Below are 15,928 nucleotides of genomic sequence, written 5' to 3'. Positions count from 1 at the left end.
ACCTGTGATTGTCACAGAGGAGGGGGCGCGAAGAGGTGTGTTGGTGAGGTGTGCGACCAACGAATGTGTGCCAAAGTGTTCGGTGGTCAGGTGTGTGACCAAGGCTGTGAGTGGAATGGGTGTACCTGGGTGTGTAAGGAAAGGTACGAGGAGCATGGAAACGGCTGGATGTGTGAGCAAGGAACGGGCTGCGGGGTGTAAGCGTCCAGGTGAAGCATCGACGGTAACCGGTTTAGAGGTTAGAGCGACTTTTAGCCGAATCGGGCTCTCGGTGCGTGCCGGGCCTCGCTTGGAACGGCCGCGGCCGTGCTCCACTAGGCGGAGCGGGCGGCTGGATAGGAAGGGTCATCATGGCGACCACTTTTTGTTGAGGCAGTCCGGCAGGTCGAGATCGGGACATTGGATGGCTCCACGCCGAGATGGTGCGTGGGATCTCGGCCCGGGTAAGCCCCCGTCCCTGCACCGAGTGCCGGACGCATCCAGCCGCTGGCACAGAACAACCCGCATTCATGGCTTGGCTTTACGAAGCCGGGCTTTGGACAGGAATTGGCGCACCGAGAGGCATTAGTGAGTAGACTGGGTGATGAGGTTAGTGTTTTGGACCCAAAATTAGAGAAAAACAAAATTTGATGATTGGCAAGGGATTGGCAGTAGTGATTGGCAGATGCTGGGTAGTGATTGGCAAATTTTTAATTTGTTGAAATTTGATGTGCAAAATTGGTAGTGAGCGATGGGCCCGGTGGGTAAGGGGGGCATCCCTGCCACCCTTCCCATGGGGGGGCAAATGCGCAATAGCTTATGGGGTGTATGGCAGTGAAAACTAGCCCGGGTGGGTTAGGTTATATTGTAGGGATCTAGCGAAGATGACAGTAGGTGACGTTAAGGTTAGTTAGTGACTGATACCTGTAGTGGGGACGCAGGTAGATTAGTATGGATGATAATGACGTGGGAGCGCAATAGTTTAAAGGGACGACTGGGAAGCGCAAGTTTCAGAGGGGAGTAGTTAGATGAGATGATGCCGTGCTGTGTGAGAATTGAACAGGTGTGATTGCACAGGTGTGCAACTGGACAGGTGTGTGGAGCAGTGTGTGAGTAGTGAGTGTGTGGATCAGCGCGAATGCGCTTGGGGAGAGAAGGGTGCAGGTGGCACCAAGTATGAGAGCACAGGTGTGCAAGTACAGGTGTGTGGAGAGAGTTGGAGTAAGTGGTACGGAGTGGTGTGCATGGTGCGAAGGTGTGGATGGGGGAAGAGTGGACCCCTTTCACGAGTACCCGGGGCGGGTAGTGTAAGTGTTAGGTAGAGGTTACAGGTAAATTGTGGTTGGATATTGGCATCTGTGGTGCGGGTGACAGAATGGTATTGTGGACGGGTGCATTAGTGTTGTGGAAATGGCTGGGCGTGTAGCCTGTTAGTGTGTGTAGTTGGTTGGGCACTCCACCACTGTGAGGATGTCGGCCGGGTGAGGCCGCAGGTGGGCTCTGGGAGCCGGTAGTTGTGAGTGGGTGCCTGAGGATCCCGGGTGTGGATCGGGCAGCCCAGTGCCAGAGAGGGCACCGAGTGGGGAGAGCGCCAGAGGGCCTTCCCCAGGTAGTTAGGTTAGGGTAAGGAGCAGGTAAGCTCGGAGGCAACTGCAGTGGTGGGGGTGTGCAGGTGGGTAAACCCGCTGGGAGAGGTACACGTCGCGGCCCAGAAATTGTGCGAGGGCACCGGGAGATGAATCGGGGGAGTGAGACCCCATATTGAAAAGCACCACAGTTGGCCAATGGGAATTGGTTTTTAGAACCCATAGTGTAAGAGGGCCAATGGTTTGGCCGGAGAAAGACCCCGGGTAATGTAAAGTTGTTAAAGTCATTTAGGAAATAGTTAGGATTGATGAACCTGTCACACCATACGCAGCCACTTACCTGTGGTGATGATGATGACTCCACACCTGTGTTTTCTTTGTTTTGTTGCAGGAAATGAGATTGCTGTGGATTGGTGAGACGCATCACGACGTGGATGAGACATTGGGGTGATTCCATCTCTCCCTCCTTAGGAGGGACTGATGATGAATTGGTAATGGCAAATTTTGATGTTCAGTTGGAGATGGCAAATTTTGATGAGAGTTGAAAATGGCAAATTTGATTGGTTAGGAGGGAGAGAAGACGAATTTGGTTTATGGGAGGAACGGGGAAGACAGTAGGGATGTTTGTTGATTTGTAAAGTAGATGTTTATGGGTAGTGTTGTGTTTTGTGGATACAGTAAGGGGTAAGGGAGGGGCCATGTAGGTTACCTGGTGGGGGGGGGGGGGGGTGGGGGCGTACGGTAGGAACGTACCTGTCTCACCTGGTTCCCATGTGCCCCCAGTGTGCATCATCTTATATTGCGTGCACTTTTGCGCCCTTACCACCTTACTCACTTGTCTTCTTCTTTTGTCTCCCACCTCCGAGGATCTGGCTTTGGGGTAGAGAGAGAGGAGAGAGAGGTGCTGGCTACGCAGTTGTGGGCCTGCACTTTCGCTGCTTGCTGCCTGGATCGATACACCATATGGACCGCAATGTTGGTGGCCACCCACAATGGACCGCAGTTCTCTTGCGGCCAAGCACCACCCGTGGATGGACCTATGGGTCAACGTGGCACCTATGCCATACAGGTGAACCACTTTTAGTTGACACCACTGAAGGCCACAATACAGAAATGGACGCGGTTGGCGCCTTTCTTTAGTTTTGAAAGAAGCCAGAAGGCCAAGTGCACCACACGAAGAGCAAGAGACACCTGCAGGGTTAGGGGTTGTTGAATTTATTTTTATTCATTGAACAATGGTGACTGCACCGATTGGTGCTGGGGTGGTGCTTTTGGTGCTTGGATGGGGTGCTCTGCACATTATTAAAGGCCGTAAGGCCACAGAGCACTCGTGGGTTGGTGTATCGATGCTGGCATGCGTGCTCTCTCTATGCATAACATCTGCATGTGTTCCTCCAAAAACAGGTCCTGGATCGTAGTGTAAATAGCAGCGTAGTCTTGTAAATAATGCTCCCTACCGGCTGTATGTTTAGTTTGCGAATTCTTTCCGCGATTCGGTTATCCTGTGGGTGTGTTTCTGAGAGGAGAAGGGTGCAACGTCGCAGGGGGACATATTTACTCATTTGTGAATATCTGTAAAACTGTCGCACTCAGGGTAGAGTTAATAGTAGAGGGAACTACATCTGAGTGCCACACTAAAATAGGTAAAAATTTATCGGGTCGGGACGCCCCGAGGGTAGAGAAGGGTGCAATGTTGCGGATATGGGACTTGGCCTCAATATCCGCTTGTAAATACTCCCCTATTTCCCCAATACTCCCCAACTATCCCCAATCCCCCCATTCCCTAGTCCCATTGCCTGTAAATAACACTCTGTAGAACCGACCTTCCCCTTTTTCCCCCATTAAATGTCGTGCCCAGGTCCACCGCATCTCACGTAGACAACTTTCGGACATCTTGCTAGTTATTCTTAGTCTATATCAGTTAAGGACTCGTTTCCATTAATTCTGACTCTTTGTTGCACCAGAATGTGATCGTATGGCACCAGTAGTGAGTTTAGGACCTTCCCATACCTCCTCCCATCTTCCCCATGAAACAACAACAACAACAACAATAACTACAACTACAACAACAGAGGAGAATGGGGGCGGCGCGGCGCGGGGGAGTGTGCGTCCTCACACCGGCTCGGTTAGCCGCCATTGACCATGCGCTCCGACGGGGTTACCACGAAGGGGCTCCCTGTCAGCCCCTCGTCAAGGGCGGAGCCGGTAACCCCCCCGCACGCACCCAATGAGAAGCAACGGGCCGATTCCATCTGGGGCGGAGCTAACGAGCCGAGGGCGTGTCACTCCCCGCCGGATATACGCAGTCACTTACCGGACGTGACGTCAGATGCGCCCCCAGCTTGAGAAGACAAGTCACCACCTCCGAGCGCTGAGTGAGACCTCCCGCATCTTTGGACTGGACCAGGTCGATTTTGCCCCTGAGCCAAGGTGCACCTTGAGCCATCGAAGACCTGCCCCTCCTTGCCATCAATCCCCGTGTGAGTCAGTTTTGTCCCGTTTATCTGTCGTCTGTCGGGGCTAATATAAGAGTGTGTCTAAGTGCCTGCCTTTCTATGCTGTCCCTCTTGTCGTTGTAATCTGACCTTCCGCCCTAATATAACCTCCTCCGGAGGTCTTGAGAACCGTATCCCTGGCGTCGTGTCATTTTAATCCCAGCCGTTGTGTCCTTTTCCTTCATTGATTTAGCGTAGCGCGACTCGGCAACGTTCGAGTATAATCGGGTAACTTGTGCGGACACGGCGGCCATTCCGCTCGGCCCACCATAACATCAAAGTCGTGTCTGTAACAATATATATATATATATATATATATATATATATATATATATATATATATGTATACGTAGTGTGTTCAAAAAGTATCCGACCTTTATTTTTCGTGCGTAAAAAAAAAGAAGCTAGGGAGGCGTTGATGGGCGCACGTATGTAGGCGATCCTAATGCGCACGCGTGAATTTTTTCCCACCTGCAGAAGCTGTCATTCGACGGCAGACCGCCGATGAGTGAGGACATGTAAGTGAGCGCCGTCGGATTTTCGTTTTTGACAAAATGACGGAAAAACTTGAACAATGCTACTGCATCAAATTTTGTGTTTTTTGGCCTCGGGGATGTTGGATGCTTCCATTGTGATGACTGCAACTTGGTTTCTGGGTCGTACCCATAAACCCAGGACTCATTGCCAGTGATCACTGTGTTGAGGAAGCTGGGATCGCTGTTCACAGTCTCCAGCATGTCCTGTGTGATCTCCAAACGGAGTTGCTTCTGCTCAATCATTAGCAGCTTTGGTATGAACTTCGCTGAGATTCTCCTGAAGCCCAAATCCTCCTTCATAATGGAATGAACGGTGTTGAATCTTGCGGATCGTTTCCACTTGGGAATCGCCAAGCTTTACACAAAATTTGATGCAGTAGCGTTGTTCAAGTTTTTCCGTCATTCTGTCAAAAACGAAAATCCGACGGCGCTCACTTAGATGTCCTCACTCATCGGCGGTCTGCCGTCGAATGACAGCTTCTGCAGGTGGGAAAAAATTCACGCGTGTGCATTAGGATCGCCTACATACGTGCACCAATCAATGCCTCCCTAGTTTCTTTTTTTTTATGCACGAAAAATAAAGGTCGGATACTTTTTGAACACAGTAGTATATATATATATATATATATATATATATATATATATATATATATATATATATCTATATATATATCTATATATATCTATATATATATCTATATATATAAAATATATATATATATATATATATATATATATAAAATATATATATATATATATATATATATATATATATATATATATATATATATATATATATATATATATATATATATATATATATATATATATATATACAGTGGAACCTTGACTTACGAGTGCACCAACTTACGAGTTTTTCGAGATACGAGCCGTCGCTCGGGCGGTTTATTGCTTTGAGATGCGAGCCGAGATTTGAGTTACGAGCTTTCGCCACCCGCCACCAGGTGGGTTCCGGTCACGTGGTTATCTTGCCGTGCAAGTATCTCTGCCGTATATCGCTGCATTTTTGTTTTCGCATGTTGGTTATTTTGAGTTTACGCCAGCCGCCACCAGGTGGGTTCCGGTCACGTGGTTATCTTGCCGTGCAAGTACAGTATCTCTGCCGTATATCGCTGCATTTTTGTTTTCGCATGTTGGTTATTTTGAGTTTACGCCACCCGCCACCAGGTGGGTTCCGGTCACGTGGTTATCTTGCCGTGCAAGTACAGTATCTCTGCCGTATATCGCTGCATTTTTGTTTTCGCATGCTGGTTATTGTGAGTTTACGCCACCCGCCACCAGGTGGGTTCCGGTCACGTGGTTATCTTGCCGTGCAAGCATATCTGCCGTATACCGCTGCTGTTTTGTTTTTGTTTTCGCATGTTGGTTATTTTGGAGCTTATGCCAGCCGCCACCAGGTGGGTTCCGGTCACGTGGTTATCTTGCCGTGCAAGCATATCTGCCGTATACCGCTGCTGTTTTGTTTTTGTTTTCGCATGTTGGTTATTTTGGAGCGTTATTTTGAAGGTTATTTTGAAGAAGAGGATGATGTGCTTGGATATAAAACACGCAATCGTCGAAAAACATGAGCGAGGTGTGCGTGTTGTCGACTTGGTGAGGCAGATGTGAAGGCAGCTGAAGATTTTATTATAACTTTTGCCGAACTGATAGAAGCCGAACGATACATCCCCCAGCAAATCTTCAACTGTGACGAGACAGGGCTCTTCTGGAAAAAGATGCCGAGGAGGACGTATATAACGGCAGAGGAGAAGAGCATGCCAGGCCACAACTTGTTCAGAGTGCCGGCGATAGCTCGCCTTCTCTTTGTGGAAGACACGGTGAGATCCTTAACATCCAACAACTAATGGGACGCAAACGGGGCGCCCAGTTTAGCGGTACACACATTGATGAATCACCCTGCCTGTGAAACACCGACATGACAGGTTATAGCTGGGTCGGGATTCAAACCCAGGCTGGACAGTTTAGAGTCAAGTGTGCATACCTCCAGTCCAGGCCATCCTGCCAACTTGTATGCTGCATACAGGTGAAATATAAAGCGTGAGATATTTTTATATATACTGCATATTAAAAAAAAAATTGGTGTGGTTTTTGGCGGGCTGGAACGGATTAATAGCATTTCAATGCATTTTAATGTGGAAATTTGATTTGAGAAACGAGCAAATTGAGTTACGAGCTCGGTCACAGAACGAATTAAACTCGTAAGTCAAGGTTCCACTGTATATATATATATATATATATATATATATATATATATATATATATATATATATATATATATATATATATATATATATATATAAATATATATATATATATAAATATATATATATATTATCTGTGCAGTGTGTGTTGTGTTGTGTTGTCACTGAACTACTCCCTCAAACTTTTGTGAAATTGTACCAAACTTCTGGTATTCACATATCTCTCCTGGCGGTATGTCCTAAGGGTATTTTTTTGAGAAAAATTTTCCAAATTTATTATTTTTTTTTTTTGGGATTTTTTTGGGGGAAATATATATATTTTTTCAACTTAAGTTTTCAACTTCAATTGTTTATAAAAGGTAATATCACGTATATTACAAATACATTTGTGCAAAATAATTGTTTGAATTATGATTGGTGTAAACCATGACAAAACGGCATCTTTGTTATCTACAGTGATTTACTGCAGTCATTTATCTATATATCTACATATCTGGGCAGTGTCTGTTGTCACTGAACTACTCCCTCAAACTTTTGTTTCGGTGGTTGTGAAGTGTTTTTAATAACGTGATGATGTGTTTTTGAATGACGTGATGATGAGGTGTTTTGAATTACTTGGTGGTGAGGTGTTTTGAATTACGTGGTGGTGAGGTGTTTTGAATTACGTGGTGGTAAGGTGTTTTGAATTATATGGTGGTGAGGTGTTTTGAATGACATGATGGTAAGGTGTTTTGCATGACATGATGGTAAGGTGTTTTGAATTACATGGGGGTGAGGCGTTTTAAATTACGTGGGGGTGAGGTGTTTTAAATTACGTGGGGGTGAGGTGTTTTAAATTACGTGGTGGTGAGGTGTTTTAAATTACGTGGTGGTGAGGTGTTTTGAATTACGTGGTGGTGAGGTGTTTTGAATTACGTGGTGGTGAGGTGTTTTAAATTACTTGGTGGTGAGGTGTTTTAAATCATGTGTGGTGAGGTGTAATCGTCCCAAATTTCCAGTCTGCACCTACCCCTCCCCTATGTATGTGCTGAGGGGTTCTTTCTTGAAAAAAAAAGATTGAACCTGAATCTTCAACCTAAATTGCTGATAAAAATGTCATATCACAAACACAACAAATACACTTATGCAAAATAATTGTTTGTATTATGATTGGTGCAAATCATGATAACACAGCAACTCAGGTAGTCATTATCCTCAGCTAAAAGCCCGTTCCTCAGAAACGACGCGTGGTGAGGCAAGCGAAACGAGCCGAGCCAAGCTAGTATATATTGTTATAGATCGCGGTTAGGATGTTATAGACCGAGCGGTGGTTTAAAACCGCGACCTAACAAAACTCACCCGATTCCACCCGAACGTTGGTTGTATCGCACCCTAGCTGCTCAATGAGGGAAAAGACAAAAGCGACGCAATGCAAGAGGAAAACGGAGACAAAAAAAGGTTTGAAATACTACCACTGAATTTATTTCTACTATTTACACACAAGCAACAAAAAGCAATTCAGTTTATTTACAAGTACAAGACGCAGGTGACAGTGCAAATTTAGCTTATCTACAGACTTAACTTATTACCCAGGACAGAACAAACAAAGACGACTCACACGGGGAATGCCAGGGATGGCAGAAGGTGGATGGCTGGCGGGAGAGGAAAGGTCCAAGGGGGGGTCTTGCAGCACAACCGGCGCGTTCAGCAGCCGCCGTTCCGTTTCGGCCCTGCTCCGAACCGCCGTTCAGGCCCCCTTTGGCGGTGGGGTGGCGCGGCTGCGGCGGCCTCCGTCCGCTGCGTTCCCAGGACTTGTCTCACTGGTCTGGTCCCTCAACCCTCAACTCTTTCTTGCTTCTCTCACTCCTCACCACCGACTCCTCTCTCTGGCAACCGACTGTGACCAACTCCTTGCAACCAACTCCTCCTCTCTTCACAACCCTTCTTTTTCCAACCCAGAGTGCATCTCTCTTTCTTCTTCTCTCTCCTCCACTTCCGGTTGCGCCCTTTTATAGCGCCCCCCAGCGATCACGCCCCCGGCGCTTTGGACACGCCCATCGGGGCGCTCACCTCGGCCCTGGCTGGTCGCACGACCCTCGGGCTCCGCCCCGGACGACGACGGGCGGGCGCGCCCCTCCCCTCCTCTGACGAGGTGGAGACACGCCTTTCTTCCCTGACTCGAGCCTCGTGGTCAATGGCGGTTATTGGAGGGGAGGTGATTGGGAATCGAGGCTCAGCAATGACGAGAGGGGATGTAATATGGCAATCGAGGGTCGGCAATCACGAAAGGGGGGATGTGAAGGAAATGGGGATTTTTGGGGATGGGAATGGAAGGGGATCTATTCTCTCTCACTGGTGCAATGGAGTATTTCAATTAATGGGAGACACAGCCTTATCTTAAAACACAGAATAAGATATAACTATCGAACATGAATATCCTATGATTGGCTGACGTGTATGCTTGTGGACTATGGGACGCCCTTTTGATCTTACACAGCTCCGGAGGCAGGAGGCACAGCACAACAACAATAATAATAATCATACAGCACACAATAAAAAAAAATATATACAGTCCTCATATCCACAACACTGCACTCTCCTCCTCTTAGGCACGTCCCGGGCCTACAACTTTTAGCTTTAGCGTGACACGTAGGTGTAGTTCCCTCTATTTTTAACCTGACCCTGAGTGCGACAGTTTAAACATAAATAAATGTGTCCCGCTGCTCCATTGCACCCTGCCTAACAGACTTTCGCCCACAGTTAACCGAATTGCGGAATGGTCTTCAAACTATACACTGACGGTGGGGAGCATTATTTACAATGACTCTGCTTTTATTTACAAAACTAACCCAGGACCTGTAATTGTTCTTTCTGGGGGGAGGACAGTCTGCTCTGCATCAATGCACCATTAAAGCACCCAAAAACGCACCAATACACACCCAAGCACCAATCGGTGCAGTCCCCATTGTTCAATGAATAAAATAAAACCAACAAACCCAACCCTGCAGGTGTCTCTTGCTCTTCGGCTCCCTCTGCTGGTTATCATTATTTCTTCCAGTTGTTGTCATTTTCTTTGCTTTGCTTACTGGCGGCCTATTTTCAATAAAACTTGCACCCAATGTGTCCTTTTTATTTATTTATGGCCCACCAGGCCGACTATGTGTATGGTTCACCTGTGGGGCATCGGTGCCCTGTGGCCAAGGTCCGCCAGCAAGATTTCGGGCCCTCATGGCCGGTTCCAGCAGAGGGGCCATGCCCCAACCCATGGGGTCCATAGGTGGTGCTCGGCCACAGACATGTGGTCCATAAGGTGGTGCATCGATGCAGACAGCTGGTTCTGGGAATTTCGGGCGCACAATGGCCGACCCACGCACGCTCCCCTCGGCGCCCAACGGCGCTCAGGTCCTCATGTGGGAGACAAAAAGGGGGGACAAGACAGATGAGCGAGGGGTAAGGTCTCAAGGGTACACATCAAAAAGGCAATGCAAGGCGAAATGCGTACGGAGGGCGAAGTGAGAAAGCTCGTCCCTACCGTACGTCACCCCCCTGTTACCTAGCCCACCCTTGCCCTTACCCCATATGTACAAAACCTACACATTACCAATTCGTCACTACTGTCACGTCTTCCCCATATTTCCCCTATATCAAATTCGTCACCACAATCCCTCTACTTCAAAAATTTGCCATCATCAATTCATCATCAATCCTCATAAGGAGGCAGAGATGGAACATCAAAGCACAATGTCACACCCACGTCATGATGCGTCTCACATTCCAAACATTTGCACAATAAAAAATAATAAAACATGGCATGGTGTGGAGTTACCTGTCACCTCCGGTGAGTGGGTGCAGATGGTGCGAGGAGATCCTTCATCCTAACTATCCTCTAAATGACTTTAACACACTTTACACTACCCGGGGTCTTTCTCCGGCCAAACCATTGGCCCTCTTACACTATGGGTTCTAAAAACCAATTCCCATTGGCCAAACTGTGGTGCTTTTCAATTTGGGGTCTCACTCCCCCGATTCATCTCCCGGTGCCCTCGCACAATTTCTGGGCCGCGACGTGTAGCTCTCCCAACAGGTCTACCCACCTGCACACCTCCACCACTGTAGTTGCCACCCGAGCTTACCTAGCTCCTCACCCTAACCTATCTAACTGGGGGCAGCCCCTCTCCTGGCTCTGTCACCCCATGGTGCCCTCTGGCACTGGGCTACCCGGGTCCGTCCTCCGGATCCTCGGGCCCCATTCACACAACTACTACCGGCTCCCAGAGCCCACCTGCGGCCTCACCTGGCCGACATCCTTACAGTGGTGGAGTGCCCAAACCAACTACACACACTAACAGGCTACACGCCCAGCCATTTCCACAACACTAATGCACCCATCCAAATACCATTCTTTCACCTCGCACCACAGATGCCAATATCCAAACCACAATTTACCTGTACCCTCTACCTAACACTTACACTACCCGCCCCGGGTATCCGTGATGGGGGGTCCACTCTTCCCCCATTCACACCTTCGCACCATCCACTCCACTCCACAATTTCCACCATTCTCACTCCACGACCATCCATTCCAATCCTCCAGACCATTTATTCCATACACCTGTCTTTCATTCACCTGTCGTTGCACACCTGTGCAATCCTACCTGGTGCCACCTGCACCCTCCTCCTCTTCCTGGACCATTTGGTCAACACAACACGCAATCACCACTACTTCCTCATACACTGCTCCATTCACCTGTCAGTTGCACACCTGTGCAATCACACCTGTTCCATTCTCACCTGTCCAATCCTCACACACACGGCATCATCTCAGCTAACTACTCCCCTCTGAAACTTGCGCTTCCCAGTCGTCCCTTTAAACTATTGCGCTCCCACGTCATTATAATCCACTCTAAACTACCTGCGTCCCCACTACAGGTATCAGCCACTAACTAACCTTAACGTCACCTAATGTCATCTTCTAGGGCCCTATCAATATAACCTAACCCACCCGGGCTAGTTTTCACTGCCATACACCCCATAAGCTATTGCTCCTTTGCCCCACCTGTGAGGGATGGTGGATTTGCCATCCCACCACATCGGGGGTCTCTCACTACCAATTTCGCTCGTCCAAATCCAACAATTCAAAAATTTTCCATTTACTGCCAATTCTATTCACTTTTCTAAATTTCGTTTTAAATCACTATCACTATCACCATCACCCGTCTACTTATTACATCCTCTCGGTGCGCCAATTTCCTTCGAAAGCTCGGCTTCGTACAGCCGAGCCATGAACGCGGGTTCTTTTGTGCCAGCGGCTGGATACGTCCCGCATTCGTGGCAGCGATGGGGGCTTACCCGGGCCGAGATCCCACGCACCACCTCGGCGTGGAGCCATCCAATGTCCCGATCTCGACCTGCCGGCACGTCTCAATAGAAAGTGGTCGCCATGACGACCCTTCCTATCGGGCGGCCCGCTCCGTCTAGTGGAGCCCGGACGCGGCCGTTCCACGCGAGGCCCAGCGTGGATCGCGCACGGCAGTTCTTTCGAAACCGCCGTGGTTCGGATCCCCGCTGGTTCTCGCGGCACGCGAAGCCCGGCACGCACCGAGGGCCCGATTCGGCTATAAGTCGTTCTAAACTCTACCCCGTCTAACGTCGATGCTTCACCTGGACGCTTACACCCCGCAGCCCGTTCCTTGCTCACACATCCAGCTGTGCCCATGCTCCTCGTACCTTTCCTTACACACCCAGGTACACCCATTCCACTCACAGCCTTGGTCACACACCTGACCACCGAACACTTTGGCACACATTCGTTGCTCGCACACCTCACCAATACACCGCTTCGCGCCCCCTCCTCGGTCACCTCCTCTGTGACAATCACAGGTGTGCCCTCATTCGCACACCCAACCACGTGCCTCACCACCAACTCCAGCGTGCATTCCCACTCACGCTCTACCATTCCAGGTGTGCATCCTTCCATCCCAGGTGTACATCCTCGCTCACCTGTCACAACCAACTCACGCTCCGTTTCACTCTCACTACTCTCACCTCCACTCTTGACAACGCACTCTTTCCTCATGCACCTGTCCGTTACACACATTTCTCGCGCATCCTCTCGCGCACACTTTTTCGTTACTTCCTCCGTAACACTCACCACACCGCGCTTCCCTGTGCTCCCTCGCACACGCGCTACGACCGGCTCACTCCTGACGGCACACTCACTCTTACTCTCGACGGCACACTCTTTCCTCATGCACCCGTCCGTTACACACCTTTCTCGCGCATCCTCTCGCGCACACTTTTTCGTTACTTCCTCCGTAACACTCACCACACCGCGCTTCCCTGTGCTCCCTCGCACACGCGCTACGACAGGCTCACTCCTGACGGCACACTCACTCCTCGGCGTGCACTTTTTCCTCACACACCCCATGGTCGGACATTCTCGCACACCTCTTTTTTCGCACACCTGTCCTGTCACACACTTCACCAACGGCCTTTCACGAACCCCCGGATCCAAACCAATCCCCAAGCCGACTGAATCTCCCCTCACATCATGTACATTGCCACTCACCTTGGCACCTCGTCCCCGCACCTCCTTTGCCACCTGCAAACTCTTTATTTGGTTAGTGAGCATCACATCATGAGTTGAGCACCGACCTTGCACATATTCCATTACCTCCTCCTGGATTTCTCTCTTAGTTTCTGTCCGTCCCTTCTTAATTTCACTCACCTCTTCTCCCACTTCCTCTAATTTTTGTTTAACCTCTTTTATTTCTCGGTGCGTCTCCTCAAGCTCGTCCTCTAAGGCTACCGTGACCGTCTGTCTCTATGTGCATCCTTACCTCCCGGTCCTTCGTCTCCATTACTTCTGTCACCTCGTCCACCCTCATTGTCAGTTCCTCCCTTACCATCTGACATTGCCTCTGCGTCGCTATTAATTCGTTTTTAATTTCTTTTTGTGTCGCCTTTAACCCTCCTAGTACCGCAGTGTTCTTTTGAACCTGCTCCACTAACTTCGTTTGTCCCTCTGTCAGCTGTTCCACCTCCTCCGTCAGATCTTCTATTCCCCCTTGTAACTTAGCCGTATTATTCCTCACTTCTTTCTCTATACGCTTTTCGCCTCGCTTTACCTCCTCGCGTAGCCCCGAGACCTCCTCACTCACCCCTTGTCGTATTTCCTCCATCTGGTTCCCCATCTGTTCGATTTCCCGGGCGGATTGTTCCCCTATTTCCCGCAATTTGTCCTCCATCCTATTTTCTAACCCCATTAACCCATTTTTCACCCCCTCTAACTGATTCTCCTGGGCAGCCATTCTATTTTCCACCCCCGTTAACCCATGTTTCATCCCCTCTAACTGATTCTCCCTGGGCAGCCATTCTATTTTCCACCCCCGTTAACCCATGTTTCACCTCTTTTATCCCGTTGTCTAACCCCTCAAAATTATTGTCTAACTTCTCACCGGTACCCCCTCGCTTCGTCCCTCATTACCCCCATTTGGTTTCCCATTACCCCCAATTGCTCACTCTGAGCATCCATCCGGTTCCCCATTACCCCCAATTGCTCACTCTGAGCATCCATCCGGCCCCTCCAATCGCTCACTATTCTGGGCCATAAGGGCCTTCATTTGTATAAAAAAAAGGTTCAAATCCATTGGCATCTCCGGTTCGACTACCGCGACCATGGGCGTGGCTAAATGTGGCGCCGCTGTAATCACGTGCGCTAGAGCGCCATTTTGTGCACCTGAAATTCCCGCAACCACATTGCCATTTTCCTCCTCCCTTTCTTCCCCGAAGTCCTGGGTTACTTCTAACCCCTCTATCTCTCCCACCGGCATCCCGTCGCCTTGGACAGCCATGGCGCGATTTCAAAATTCGGGCTCTTCCTTTTAAAACAAAACAAATTTCGTACTTTATAATTTTGAGCGCGTGAAGCGCGCTCCGGGTCGATCTCACTCCCCGACACCAATTGTTATAGATCGCGGTTAGGATGTTATAGACCGAGCGGTGGTTTAAAACCGCGACCTAACAAAACTCACCCGATTCCACCCGAACGTTGGTTGTATCGCACCCTAGCTGCTCAATGAGGGAAAAGACAAAAGCGACGCAATGCAAGAGGAAAACGGAGACAAAAAAAGGTTTGAAATACTACCACTGAATTTATTTCTACTATTTACACACAAGCAACAAAAAGCAATTCAGTTTATTTACAAGTACAAGACGCAGGTGACACAGTGCAAATTTAGCTTATCTACAGACTTAACTTATTACCCAGGACAGAACAAACAAAGACGACTCACACGGGGAATGCCAGGGATGGCAGAAGGTGGATGGCTGGCGGGAGAGGAAAGGTCCAAGGGGGGGGTCTTGCAGCACAACCGGCGCGTTCAGCAGCCGCCGTTCCGTTTCGGCCCTGCTCCGAACCGCCGTTCAGGCCCCCTTTGGCGGTGGGGTGGCGCGGGCTGCGGCGGCCTCCGTCCGCTGCGTTCCCAGGACTTGTCTCACTGGTCTGGTCCCTCAACCCTCAACCCTCAACTCTTTCTTGCTTCTCTCACTCCTCACCACCGACTCCTCTCTCTGGCAACCGACTGTGACCAACTCCTTGCAACCAACTCCTCCTCTCTTCACAACCCTTCTTTTTCCAACCCAGAGTGCATCTCTCTTTCTTCTTCTCTCTCCTCCACTTCCGGTTGCGCCCTTTTATAGCGCCCCCCAGCGATCACGCCCCCGGCGCTTTGGACACGCCCATCGGGGCGCTCACCTCGGCCCTGGCTGGTCGCACGACCCTCGGGCTCCGCCCCGGACGACGACGGGCGGGCGCGCCCCTCCCCTCCTCTGACGAGGTGGAGACACGCCTTTCTTCCCTGACTCGAGCCTCGTGGTCAATGGCGGTTATTGGAGGGGAGGTGATTGGGAATCGAGGCTCAGCAATGACGAGAGGGGATGTAATATGGCAATCGAGGGTCGGCAATCACGAAAGGGGGGATGTGAAGGAAATGGGGATTTTTGGGGATGGGAATGGAAGGGGATCTATTCTCTCTCACTGGTGCAATGGAGTATTTCAATTAATGGGAGACACAGCCTTATCTTAAAACACAGAATAAGATATAACTATCGAACATGAATATCCTATGATT

General features: G+C 49.4%; 1 protein-coding gene across 3 annotated transcripts in view; it reads right to left on the bottom strand.

Moving 5' to 3' along the window:
- NUDT13 (nudix hydrolase 13) overlaps positions 1 to 15,928 on the bottom strand; it is a 92,072-nt gene that overhangs the window by 43,404 nt on the left and 32,740 nt on the right. The window lies entirely within an intron of this gene.

Source organism: Myxine glutinosa, chromosome 8 (assembly GCF_964187855.1).
Source record: "Myxine glutinosa chromosome 8, kmMyxGlut1.1, whole genome shotgun sequence".
In the NCBI taxonomy this organism is placed as follows: domain Eukaryota; kingdom Metazoa; phylum Chordata; class Myxini; order Myxiniformes; family Myxinidae; genus Myxine; species Myxine glutinosa.
This window is presented reverse-complemented; position numbering and strand designations above follow the sequence as displayed.